This window comes from Narcine bancroftii, chromosome 10 (genome assembly GCF_036971445.1).
Source record: "Narcine bancroftii isolate sNarBan1 chromosome 10, sNarBan1.hap1, whole genome shotgun sequence".
Lineage (NCBI taxonomy): Eukaryota > Metazoa > Chordata > Chondrichthyes > Torpediniformes > Narcinidae > Narcine > Narcine bancroftii.
In genome coordinates this window covers 83,441,356-83,456,073 of record NC_091478.1, presented here as the reverse complement: position 1 = coordinate 83,456,073, position 14,718 = coordinate 83,441,356, and positions in this window count along the sequence as shown.

The window sequence follows — 14,718 nt, the reverse complement described above, 5'->3', positions numbered from 1 at the left end:
ATTTTAAACTTTAAATTTAAATCCTACATTCAATTCTATTTAATCCCCCTCTGGCCCCACAGCCATACATGAACATCCCAGATTCTCCAGCATTCCTGTTGAAGATTTTGCCAACTCATGTAACACAGGAACATCAAGCCTATTTACTTGAATGGGGAGGAACATCTCAGAGACTTGTAGGTAGTAGATAACATGCATTTAAAATAAAAATGATGTGTGCTTCTTTCAATATTTAATTTTTTTGCAGTGGTTTGCTTGATGTATTTGCATATTGTTCAAAACATGAATTAGTTTAAAGCTTTAGAGTGATTTCATTGATAATTCTAAGCTTTGAATGCCAGGGACTTTTAGAAGCATTTGTAATCTTTGACAACTTTGACAAGTTGCAGCATCAGGGCCTTTAACATTCGTCATAGTTTTGAGCATTCTATTTCTGCGTGGATTTGTTCACATTATGTGTGGTCCTGTTAATGTGCAAGGTCTGGATTCCAAGCAAATGCTGCTGAAGAAGTTTCCACCATTCACCCATGAAAAGTTAAAATTTAAAGAAGGATCACTTTTCCAGATTTAAAAAAAATAATTAAGTGACCACCATTAAAATCTTTGGTAAAACATGAAACTCTGCAGACACCATGGTTGAAGTAAAAACGCAGTGTTGGAGAAATTCCGCTGGTCAAACAGGGTACTTTATATAGCAAAGATAACCAATGTTTCAAACTTGAGCCCTTCATCAGAGCAAGGACCTACCTTTTTTTGTCCAGACCTTGATGAAGGCCAAGCCCAAAATGTTTGTTATGTATCTTTATCTTTGTTTCATAAAGTACACTGTTTGATCAGTGCTTTTACTATTGAAATCTATTTCTGCATTTTAACATGTAATGATAATTTTTTTCAATTATTTTTTTGATAGTAAATAACTTGCCAGCATTTAATTAGTGAAAGAGTATGAAGGTTATTAACCAGACTCGATACTTGATTGGGAGCATGTCACACAGATAATTATCAAAATGGTAAAGTAACCTATTTTAACTGAGTCTCCTCCTGAATATATGTTAGGATTTCTGATAGAACCAAAAAGTGAGGAAGTTCAGATGGATGCATTAAACATCACTGTCAACAACAAAGTGATGACTCTTGTCAATGCTGTGAAGAAAACTGCCCTCAACTATACAGTTATCCCTTACCCCTTTTACACAGAGATCTCACTAAACTGGCATGTGAACAACCCATGTTTAAAGCCAGTTGGGTCGGGGCATTCACACTGAACCAAGAAAAGCTGGGTCAGTGTGACTTTTTACATAACAACCCAGGATACCATGTCAAAAGGAGGCGGGACCTGCAGCATTACAGTGTCGGTGTCCTAGGAAGGCGGGTAAGCCTTTTGCACAGGAGCCGATGCGAAACACATTGGCTCTGATACGACCTACCTTGCCGAGCAATTACAGGGATTAATTAACCCCCTCTCCCCCCCCCACCCCACCATTTGTTACATGAAAGTGAAGCAGTTAAAAGGCAGTTAAATCTCATTTTTTAAGGGCCACCTGAGGCAAGGATATCCCTTGTTCAATGTTGTTTACTGTCATGCATCAATTTCAAAGTATCTCAGCTATCAGGGTCAATGGCAGAGCAGCCAATCACACTGATGAATTCCCATAACAGTGTAAACCACAAACCAATACAGCCATTACTTTTAACTGATAATTTGAAACATTTCATAAACTGGCATACTAATGGGAAGGTAGGTACACGGGAATTAATGGAAACATTTTTAAAAAATATTTATTTTGAATAGTTAAATTTAAATTTGTAAATTTAGACATATACCCCATTAACCTACACGCCAAGTACATTTTTTTTTGCTTTGAGAGGCTGGTTTTGCAGCACATTAAAGCCAGTCTCCCATCCACCCTTGATCCACACCAGTTTACTGACAGGGCTAATAAGTGGATTGTGGATGCTATTGCCACTGTTCTTCATCCACCATTGACCCACTTAGAACAACAGGGATGCTATGTGAAGTTGTTTTTTAGACTTTAGTTCTGCTTGTAATTCTGTTATTCCAGGTAGACTGTTTAGTAAACTTGCTGACAGGATTTCCTAGACCAATTTGTGTATGAATTAAGGACTTTTTAACAAACCATTCCCAGACTGTGAAAATAGGTGCTCATTATTTCCCTACTCTCACACTTAGCACTGGTTCCCACCAGGGCTGTGTGTTGAGCCCAATGTTGCACTCTCTTTAAACCTACGACCATGTCTCCGAGTATTCCTCTAATACAGTCATAAAATTTGCAGATGTCACGACTGTGGTTGGGCTCATTTCAAGGGGTGATGCGTCAGCCTATAGGAATGAAGTCCACAGGCTGTTAGTGTGGTGCTCAGAAAACAATCTAGTATGGAATTCTTTGAAGACAAAAGCATTCATAATTGATTTTAGGAAGAATATCAATACATGTTGAAGAAAATCTATTAAACTTGTCCAAAAAAAAAATTTGGGGCATGTCCATGTAGAGTGTAAAGCAGTGGTTATCTTGATAAATTTGTTTCACTTTTAATCCTCTAAGAAAAGCCATCAAACAATTTTTGGTGCACATATGTATGAATGAGAATACTTGTCTTCTCAAAATTAGGAAGATTTTTAACATCCACCTTTTTCACAAAAGCGACTAAGTTAAAATGAATTCTCCAAAGTAATAGATAGGGTACTGATACACCCTTGTTGCATTTTCAGTGACTTCATCACAACATTAAATCAGTGCTGTCATTAACTCATTTCTGTTGTATGATAATAATAGAGGAATAACTATTAATGATGGGCTATTGAGGCTTCAAAGGTGCTAGAGGTTAAGGTGCAGTATTGTGGTAATATTGGTAATACCAATATTGTGGCAATCTCCTCACCATACGTACTTCACTGATAAGTGAGTGATTTTCTCTCAAACTAATAACAGCACAATGAAGTTTACCTGGACATGCTCCAAATTTATTATTTTTTGGATAAGTTTAATAGATTTTCTTCAACAGGTAAACTCCTGAGAAATCCTATGGTGTTTCTTTTGGGGGATATATCAAAGATTAGTCCAGATTTAAAATTAAATTGGTTTCAAAAAGAATTTTTAAAGATCACACTGGCAGTTGCCAGGAAATGTATAGCAGTTTCATGGAAAATTGGATATGGATTTGGTATTAGATAGAAGGCATGGTGAAATGCAAAGTTGTATATCTTTAGAAAAGATCACATATAATTTAAAGAATAAATATGATAATCTTGTTGAAAATTTGGTTTCCATATATGCAAAAGATAATAACTTTATAAATAATTATAATATGTCAATTGATAGGTACGAACACACACACACACACACACACACACACACACACACACACACACACACACACACACACACACACACACACACACACACACACACACACACACACACACACACACAATCCTTTATCTGGACATCATTTTTTTCCTGGTGCTGGTATAGCAGAGGGAGAGAGAGACAGCAGCATGACTTGGGTGGGCGAGGGGCAGAGAGATGCAGCGCGACTGGAAGGGGGTGGATACAGCAGCACAATTCGGGTGGGCTTAAATCTGGGGCAACTGGCTTTTGTTCTGAAATCCAGAAAAATCCAAAATTCGGAACACACTGTCCCCCCCAAGGGTTCCGGATAAAGGATTTAGTACCTGTACTTAGATTTTGACTAACTGTTATGAATTCCATTATATACTTCATATTTAAAAGATACAATGGTAGTTGTGTTAGAATAAATAGGTCACAATTTATTTAGAAGGTAATATCCAGTATTATTTAAAAATCAGTCTATCTTTGTCCTTTTTTCCTTTTTTTTTCTTTGCTTTCTTTTTGGGGTTTTTCCATGGGGGAGGGGAAGAGAATGATAATAAAGCATATATTAATTTTGATATATAGAATTTTATAGTTCTGTATGCAACTTTGTTACATGTGCTAATAAAATAAAATTTGAAAAATAAAGATAACCACTGTTACAGTGAAACCATCACCAGAGCATCAACAGTTTAGAATTTGCCTGCAGTCAGAAAACACTCCATGGTGATTACACAAAACCACTCAACTTTCAGAAGGAGCTTTAATTACACAGTGACAGCTAAACACCATTTAACTTCAATGTTTGATTCAATTTTGGAACAATGTCAGTGGTCTGCCACGGAGCTGTTTGAAAAATATTGCAGCAAAGTGTCAGTACTGACTAGTCTGAAGACAAGTCATTGAATTGAGTAAATCGTTCATTTAACCTTAAACACATTTAAATCAAAAAGCTACCTTTGGACTTTCTTGTCACCAGCAGGTTAAACTCAACCTGGCCAGGATTGCTCTCCATTTGTGTGTCTGACTCTCCTTCATCGCCCACTTTAGATGCCCACTGACAAAAACCAGGCTTTAATTTAAGGAAGTGACTTTGGTATACAATCTAAATAACTTAATGGTCCCTCCAATAAAAAAGTTAAAACTCTGAAATAAGAAATGCTGAAAGTGCATAGCAGGTCAGTCTGCTTCAGTTAAAATAAATATGGAATTCAAAGATTTGGATTCATACGATTCAGGTGGATGAGAAGATACGTTACCATGCATATTATCCTATGAACATTGAATCAATCTATATCCAATCCCAATATTCCTCCAACCACTGTTCCACTAGACTTCAACCTTCTGACTGAAAGATGGATTTCGATGAAAATAAGTACTTGATCATTTTCTACTTAGTAATGCACAAATTAAAATAAAGCAGCCTCAAATATGTTTGACAAAATACTTGATAGTCCGGGACAACTACAATTTTCTCCATCCGTCAAATTGGTGACTCTAAGGTTTACAAGCTGTAAAAACTTGATGGATTTTTGATTTAACCATTCACCCAGTAATTGTGACAATGTGGTCATGGGTTGCATTTACTATTCACCCCTATTTGCACGGGAAAGATGGCACAATTATATGTGCAAAAAAAAGTGCTGAAGAAACTCAGTGGGTCTTGAACATCCATAGGAAGCAAAGTTATGTAACCAATGTTTCAGGCCTGAGCCCTTCATCAAGGTATGAGCAGAAATCAGGTGCCTGAATTAAAAGGCGGGAGGAGCACAGTCGAACAGGTCATCAGTGGATAGGGGTGGGAGGATAGAAGTTGTATACCTTTTCTTCCTATGAATGCCTTTGATATTGGGGCCCAAGTAGTTTAAGTGTTTCCCCAACCAATGACATGAATAAAGATGCTACTTTCACATTCTGCCCCTTTGGATAATTTGTTCATGGCTTCTTTACGCTCGCACCTCACACAGAGAATGATGAATACACCCAGATCCTTCACATCTCTAGATTCAGTCCCAAACACAAAATTCATTTACCTAGATTAATTGGGATTTACTGACTTTCTGTCTCTAAATTCTAAAATCTTTTTTTTGAATGTTTATCAGGTTCCAAATTAAAATCATTTTAATTTTAAAAATAGAGTTTAATTCATGATAAAGTACCCCTTTTTAACTTACCCCCAATGTAAGCATTAACCTTTTATCTTAACATTGTGCTTCCTGTCAGATTACTTTCAATCCATGCTGTTACATTTCCTTTTGTACCAATTTTTGTGCCAATTCTTTTGAAACATCTAACCGTTAGATGTTAACACATGCTTTCTGAAAATGCATACTCACTAAATCTACTGCATTTTCCTTATCTGTATAATTGGCCAATACTTCAAAGAGACACTATTACATTTGCCAAGTACAGCTTGCCTGTAACAGATCTATTTTAGTTGTGTTTGATCAAGCCATGCATCTCCAAATGCTCACACAGTTTACATTGAATTATGGATCTGAGAACTGACATTAAGGCCAACTGATCTATACATTCCTGTTTTATCCTTCCCTTCCTACATGATCTGAAGTACAGGTACTTAGTTGTTCCTCAGAAGAATGGGATAACTTTACACATCCCACCATTTCCTCATATCTGCTCTGTAAATGTTGCAAATGGAAAGGTTGGTTTGCCCATCTATTCCAACTCAAAAATCACACTTGTTTCCTGGTCACTATGTCAACTCCATTCATTAGATCAAGATTCAATTTATTGACATGTAATAAAGACAGTGTAATATTACACAGAATTTGTTTTCATCTGCCGTAAGGTGGACAGAGCTACCATCAGCAGAAATATCGTGAAGCACCTCTTACAGTCAGAGAAAGAGAAGCAAAAGAGAGTCCGCCCAGAGTCACCGAGTGCCCATGGATTCACCTCCAGCACTGTCACCCCCCACCCACATAGAGTCCAGTCCAAACCATCAGCAGCCAGAACCTCTGACATGATCAGGAACCTTTCAGCGCCCTCGGCACTCTCTCACATCCCAGTTCCAATACCTGGTACCCCTTCAGCCAGTGTTGAGCCAGTCTCCAGCAGTCTGCAATTGCCAGCAGCACACAACCTGCATGGGTTCCTCACACCGAGTCACCAACAGCCCTTTGCCCGTGTATTTCTTCAACCGCAGAACTCCTCACTGGTCTGCCGCGTTATTATTATGATTTTTCATTCTCCAATTCTAGTTTGATTTTTTTAAATGAATTTATTTAAATAGAATATAGGACATTGAACACAGAACATAGGACAGCACAGGGACAGGCCCTTTGGCCCATCATGACTGAACACAACATGATGCCAATGGAATTATTTCCGTCTTCTTTAGCTTTCACTCTATACCCTGCTTGTTCGCTTGAATATTTAAATGCCTCTCGAACATTGCTGTTGCATCTCTATCCACCACCTCCTCTGGGTACACGTTTCATAGGCCCCCATGACTTATCATCTTTACATTCCACCCCCCACTCTCACCTTAAATCTGTGCCTTGTAGTATTTAGCATTTTCACCCTGGGTAAATGATAGTTGCCATCTCCCAGTCAATGCTTCCCTTATAATTATGTACTTTCATCAGGTCAACCCTCAGCCTATGAATTCATATCCACCAATTTAACTCTTATTATTCAGTCTCCTTAAATTGAATCAAACATTTGCAGAGAAGCTAGCGGTGGAACATCAGTCTACAGTAAATCTTGAGCAAAGAATTGCTGGAGGGATCCTATCGAGGCCAAAGAGAAAAGAGGTGATGTTACATGTTAAAGTGGGAAAGAATCTGGTGGAGAGGCCAAGAGGTGATAGGATATGATGTTTAAGGCAATTTTCTTCAGAAGGAAGTGATAACAGAAGATGATAGAACAAGGGAAAGGGAAGAATAGAACTAATGGAAGTAATGCTATAAAGGATGGGAGTAGAATGGTGTAATCAACAAAGAGAAGAATGATGGGGAAATGAATACATCGAGAGCCTGGTCTGGACAGATATCGAATCCATGCAAGGCACAAGAACAGTTCAAATCCCCTTGATAGCAGCCTACTGTCATGGGGAACCAGGGGAAGAGACTCAGCAAACCATTTCACTGATTCGAGCCTCGACCACTTCACAGGATGCTTCTCAGACATTGAAGGTCAGGCTGATCCACATTCAGGGGAGCACATGGATAACAACGGAGCTCTGAGGAAAGGTTGCTGAACCAAGAGGTCGAATGTTTTCTTTTACCACAGATGCTGCTTGACTGGCTGAATTTTTCCTGCATTTTTCTGGTTTTATCCCAGAGGAACAGTCTGAAGGGGCCAACAATGGAGGTGACGACTTTGAGCAGGGGGCTGGATCCACCACAGTCTGAAATGGATCTGCTGCTTATGGGTCATCAATGTTACAAGTTGACTTCTGCTTCTCTTTAGATGGAGGCTTCCTACATCTATGTCACCTGAACATTTTCCACGTGTTTCCTTTTTCACATTGTAGACTTCCTCAGGAGAGTTAAACAACAGACTTTTCCCACCTGTTTACGTCATTACTTAAAGGTAAAACAATCCCATTTTAATACTGACCAGTGAACCGACTTCCATTCTCCTTTCTTACTGATTCGATATCTGTCTTTTCTCTTTTTCAGTTGCAAGTAAACTGATATTTTATTGCCAATTGACCTAGATGACACAAAAGATGCAGAAAACTATAGGTAACAGTATAAGCTCATCTGGATAGAAAGAGGATATATATTAATGCTGATCTAAATCTGTTTGTTCCTTTAATTAATAGCCTGCCATAAACATGACTGGACTGGTAATGGCTACAAGCATAAAATCCTGCTTTATGTTCTGTTTATTTTGTGGTCCTGAAAGGAACCACCACATTCCATTGCAAAAAGATGTTGAGACAATAATATTTATGCCAAGAAATTCAATAAGGTTGATGTAGACTATTTGGGTCAAAAATGTGCTGTCAAATACTCTGTTGTGTCCCTCTGGAAGAGCGCACTCAAGTCCAGCAATTGGTGTTTCCGGGCTGGAAGGTCTGGAAACCCAGCCAGATGTGACAAAGAACATAGGATGTGAAGCTCACTGCTTTCTGTTTGGAGTGGAGTTGGGCAAGGGAGTGCAATCAGAGATCAGCAAGAGGAGAAGCAAGATTCTGTAGATCAGGAGGTTGTCAGCATGGTAGGGTAAATATGTGGTTCAATGGAAGATGGTTGGGTCTAGAGATGTCTTGCTTTGTTGATTGCGAGAATCTCCTGGAGATCAGAAGCCATTGGGCAAAGAGATGCGGAGTTGATTTTAATGTGAGATCTCCCAGATCATTGTTGCAGAATTAAGCCACACTGTTTTACAGTGACTATCAATGGATCACCCCAGTAACAATGTGGACTAGGTTACCCTATAACACTCCAAATGATGCTTTGCTTGTAGAGTAATAGCATCACAAGTGCACAAGATGGAAATTGTTCTGGGGTTACAAGGGTGATTTATGGTAGGAAGTAGCAGATCAAATTTTCCAAATGACTCAAAACAACCCAGAAATAATGATTATTGTGCTTCACTCATAGAAAATTTGACTTTCAATGGCAATCGGGCTGAAATGAGAAACAGCTTGTGCAATCTCATTTCTGGACAATATTATCATAAATAGATAGAAATGTTTTGGGCCAAGGATCATTTAGACCCTTTAGCTCTCTGCAAGTCAAAGGAGTCTGGCCCAGGCTCTTTCCCCATAGCCCTCAGGTATCAATCCAATTAATTTTAGAACATGATAAATGAATCTATTCCCACTATCCCTCCACGTAGTGAATGTAGAGCCTGAAATTGCACCAAGTACAACCATCACTCCACTAACTCCATGGTAACACCATGGGCTGCTGTCTGCCACAGCTTACATGATCAATCCCCTTTCCCTCTTCTCCTTTCTTGATCTAACCTTCAATTCACTACCAGTTCATTGTGGGCAAATGGAGAGCTCTCTGACTTCAACGCAGAAAGAAGTAAATAAGGTTAAAGAGCTACTGTTCAGAATGGTGTGAGTGGAAAAGAGAGGCTTCATAATATAGATCAGACTATTGTTCGCAATTCATATCAATGATTGAGACTGCAGAATTTAAAATAAGCTCCACTTTGACGAAGGGCATTGCTGTCTTCACATGTTCTATGCCTGTTCCAGATATTTCTATCTTGTTTCCAAATTGGGGTCAGCTGTTGCATTAAAACCAAGGAAGTAAATGTCAGAGAAATACAGGAAATGCAATAACCTGATTCATTGCCAATGCCAGAAAAAATAATTTACACCAGTTTAGAGCAGAGAGGCTGTGGTAGCACCAGCCATTGAATTTTCTTCTGTGCTTGAATGGAAGTGGACTACTGGAAGAAGCAATTGATGAATGAGCAACAATGGATATTTTTTTTCCCACACCCTGTCCTCAAACTCCAAAAGTAATAAAGAAACTCAATTGAATTGAAGCTTAGAAAATAATCCTTTAACCCTCATTAAGCACTTTACTTTCTTCTAGATTCAACAATGAATCCAACAATGCAGCTATTATTTCTGTGATGATACTGGTACAGTACACCTGTAAAAATCCTTTTTGCTTTCCATGCCCCTTCAACATTTTCCTTTGACACCTCCTATCATCTTATTTTCTTTTCATTACTCCCAATGACCCCGTCACTGACCCCATAGCCCACTACATGTTTACTTAAAACCTGCCTCGTCTCAAAGAAACTAGCCAAAAATGTCTGCTCCATTTCTATATCCACATATGCTGCTTGACTTCATGATAATTTTGTGTAACTGAGTGCTTCCAGCAGGTTTTTTGTTTATTTATTTCAGATTTTCAGCGTCTGCAGGCTATTTTTTTACTTTTGCTCCATTTTGCTCCTGGAAGTGCTAATGCAGGAATAAAGTTTTTAAACCCTGGTGTTTGCATAACATCAGTTCACATCATCTGTAATTAGAGGTCCATTTAACCACATCCCAAATCATGGAGAAAATAATTTTTTTAGTTCGAGAAATAACCACAATTAAATCTTCCCATGTGACTAACGTCCAGCTGCCTCCAACAACTCAGCAAATGGATCCTGAATTGTCACTACCGCCCATCATTTCTCACGTGGCTTTTTCAGTACTCATGGTTAATGGAAAACCCCACCACTATTTTCATCAAAAGAAAGGAAATGTTTTCACCATCAATGCAAAAATAGCTACTCGAGCCCAAAATGTTGAAAAACAGCCAGGAAATTTTAGTCTTTCAGTAACATCAGTCAATATACAGTAAAATAGTTCCTAAGAGATGAAGAATTATATCACTTGTTGTTAGACTCTACTGACACCTTCAGTTCTTAAAACAGCATGACGAGAGACTGTGATATTAGCATGCACACATACAAATAATATCACAATGTCATGTGAATGTTGACTGCCTTATTGTGACTGGAAAAAAATGAAATTATTCAGTTACATGCATCCTGCTGGAAAATATACTTTATTTTCTTTTACATATGATAGATTGGGTAGAACTAGCCACGAGCCAGGAGAAAAATGCACAGCATCCCTGAGATTCAGGATATAAATTATTGCCTTTTTGACTTGTTTTTTTTTTAAATGAAGAATGCGAACTGCAGTTATTGCCTGAATTGCTGCATTTTCTAAATGTGCCAAGAAAAGTGAAAGTTTCCATTGTATTGTGATATTTTTAAGAAATAATAAGTCATTTGATAATTTAATGTTAATATCACACTGTTAGACACGGAGCGTTATTCTCATAAGCCATATATTTCCCACAAGCTCTGTCATTTTGCCCTCTTGCAGACAATGGCAAGGAGCAAGTCAGCTTCCCCCGGGTGGAGTGGCAGCAGTCGCTGGAATGATTGAAAGAGAATCAGACCTGCAGAGAAATGCGAGGCGCTGCAAACTCGCAAGGAAGGAACAAAGAATTGCGTTGATTACACCCTGAAAGACGTAGATTTCATATGGAAATGTGCAGATTACATAAAACATCCTGTGTTGCGAACATGCGCGCACTGCAGGGGATTCATTACATTTTAAAATATGGGGAGAGCTGAGAGAAGTGACAAGGAAGGTGACATGGAGTACCATGTGGAAGCTGCACAAAAGAGACATTTTCCTAAAATCTGGGATTCATTTATTGAAATCTGAGCCCAGAGTAAGTGGCTATTAGAGCGAGGTGGCTGTTGAATGTTTCTGCTCCTTGTTTCCAATGAAACTATTTACTGGAATGGTGTTCTCCATTTTGATGCATTTTAGTATATGTGAACACTGAGATAGATTGTAGATTTCATATGGTTTCATTTTGAAAATTTGATTTTGAATGCTTGCATCATTTTCAATAGAAATATAAGTCAATTAAAATCAAACAAAATTAAAAATGTGTAAAGCTCTGCTATTTTCAATGTGCTTTATTTCTTAATACTGGGAATAATATTTTAAATTTAGATATACAGACAGCATGGTAACAGGCCTTCCCTGGCAATGAGCCCGTGCCACCCAATTACACCCAAATGACGTATAACCTCTGTGCGTTTTAAAGGGTGGGATGAAATTGGAACACCCGGAGGAAACCCACGCAGACAAGGAGAGAATGTACAAACTCCTTACAGTCACTGGTGCCGTAATAGTGCTGCGTTAGCCGTGATGCTAACCGTTCCACCCTTAGATAGCCACTTCAATGTGATTGCTATTAGATAATCATCTTCACCCAATATCTTTCACAGTTTTAGAAGGGAGATCTTCAATATATCTAGCTCTACTCCTGACATTAAGGTGAAATATGACTGTGTGGCCAGACACAATTCCAACGGTATCTACGAATTTGCCGATGACACCACAGTTGTCGGCAGAACCACAAACGGCAATGAGGACGCATACAGGAGGGAGATAGATCAGCTCGTTGAGAGGTGTCATGACAACAACCTTGCTTTTAACATCAGCAAAACCAAGAAGATGATTGTGGACTTCAGGAGGAAGTCAGGGGTACACAGCCCAGTTCTCATTGAGGGCTCAGTAGTGGGAAGGGTCAAAAATTTCAAATTCCTGGGTGTCAACATCTCCAAGGATCTGTCCTGGAGCCTCCACATTGATGCAATCACAAAGGAGACTCACCAGTGGCTATACTTGGTGAGGTGTCTGAGGCTGTTCGGTATGTCACCGAAGACTCTCGTAAACTTCTACACATGTAACGTGGAGAGCATTCTGGCTGGTTGCATCATTGCCAGGTATGGAGGTGCCAACTCTCAGGACAGGAAGAAACTCCAGAAGGTTGTTAACTCAGCCTGAAACATCACAGGCACCAGATTCCACTCCATCGAGGACATCTACAAGAGGCGATGTCTTAAAAAAGCAGCCTCTATCCTCAAAGACCCCCACCTCCCAGGCCATGCCCTCTTCACTCTGCTACCATCGAGGAAAAATGTATAGGAGCTTAAAGACGAGCACAAGGACGGCTTCTTCCCCGTGGCCATCAGGTTCCTGGATAATCAAAGACACTGCTTTATTCCTGCATTATTCTTGTTAATATAATTTTATTTTATTTTTTATAGTAACGTTGTAAGATAGTTATAATGTTTATGTTTGCACTAGGAAGATGGCGCAAAATACTGAATTTCATGAGTTGTTCATGACAATAAATCCTGATTCTGATTTTGAAGTACCATCAATAAAAAAACATTTGATTATTTACTGTTAATATCCTGTAGGTGAGGACAGGGATTAAAGATGATATCAAACAAAATTGCATTGTATTCCGGCTGATGTCTAAGCAGCGGTTTGCTCTTCTGGTCTGAGTTCATTTTTGTCGGTCCATTTACAACCAAATCTAATATCTCCTTCAACTATTCATTCCTCATCAAAATTATTTCATTGAATATCTGTTGCATTACCATTACAATAAAGTAAAGCATTTTAAATAGTTCTGATGTTTATTATGCATATGCAAACTTAGTTAAAAAGGCATTGGAAAAGAGAATATGTGATTCATTATGGAGTAATGGGTATCCTTGTGAATCCCCTTGAGGAGATAAATTACTTCCAATAGTAAATAAATCAGTAAGGTCAGGATCTCAAGATAAGAGGTAGATTAGGATGAACTTTTTCATGCCGAATGTTACTGCAACATAAAGTGTTTGTCTCAAATAACAATTTATGTTAAATTGATTGCAGCTTTCAAACAGATACTTGATGGTTCTCAGTAAGGATAGATAAAAAGTAAAGAGAAAGCAAGGATGTTGGAGTGTTTAAGAATGAGAAAATGGGTCTGTGTAAAAATCATTCTCGCATAGGAACTCAAGAACTAAAAGCATAAATAAGTCATGTGGTCCCATGAGGCTGCCTCTTCCCCAAACTCTTGGCTATCCTATGTCTGAATAAACTTTCCAACCCATTCATAGATCACCTGATTCTAAAACAAGCTGTTCAACTCAACCCTGGATATCCTCAGTGATTGAGCCCACACAGCCTGAGAAGGCAGGAACTCCAAATATGAAAAAACCCTCTGGAAGACAGTTTTTTTCCCCCTCATTTCCATCCTAAATGGTCGAACCTTTCTTCTCCTAGGCCCTTCTTGTAACATTGGTTGTGAACAATTATTGTTAGTTTAAGGTCATCACATTTTTAAAAAAAGATTGTGTCATGTAACCTATTGCTCTCTGGCCTTCTTATGTTAACACTATGTCATAGTTCTTGAAGATTCCTTGATAATGTAGGCCTGGTTTGAGTTGCTTAGTCTCAGATGCAGAAGTCTATGTACTCTTCAAGGAGTACATACTTCACACTACAGCTCTTGATTCTTCAGCAAGAGGATACTGTGTCTCAGCATTGACCCCGACAATCCAGCTTGGTAAGCCTTAATGCATTATTCCACCCTCCAATGAGCATGGACCAATTTTGCTGAGCATCTCCTCGAGATATTGCATCCTCATCCCAGGAGTCAATCAAATAAATCTAGACTGCACTGACTTCCAGAAAACATATTCTTCTTTGAGTTCAGACACCAAAATTGTACAAAGTACTTCCACAGAGGTTTCACCAAAAGCTTATTCATTCTAAGTATTATTCTCTTTTTCATTCTCATCTATTCCTCCTTGATTCTTTTGTCACTTGCCTATGCTAAAGGTCAAGTTGCAAGCACCATTCAATTTACCAATTCATTGCAGGAGGAACCAACCCCCCCATGCAAACTCCACACGGACAATGGCTCGAGTCAAACTTGAACCCAAATTCCTTGAGCTGTGAGAAAGCTGCATAACAACTAAACTGCCAGGTCACTTTAGGTTTGGTCCTGACAGGGTAGATCAGGTTTTTAAAATCTTACTTAGACATACAGCACTGAAA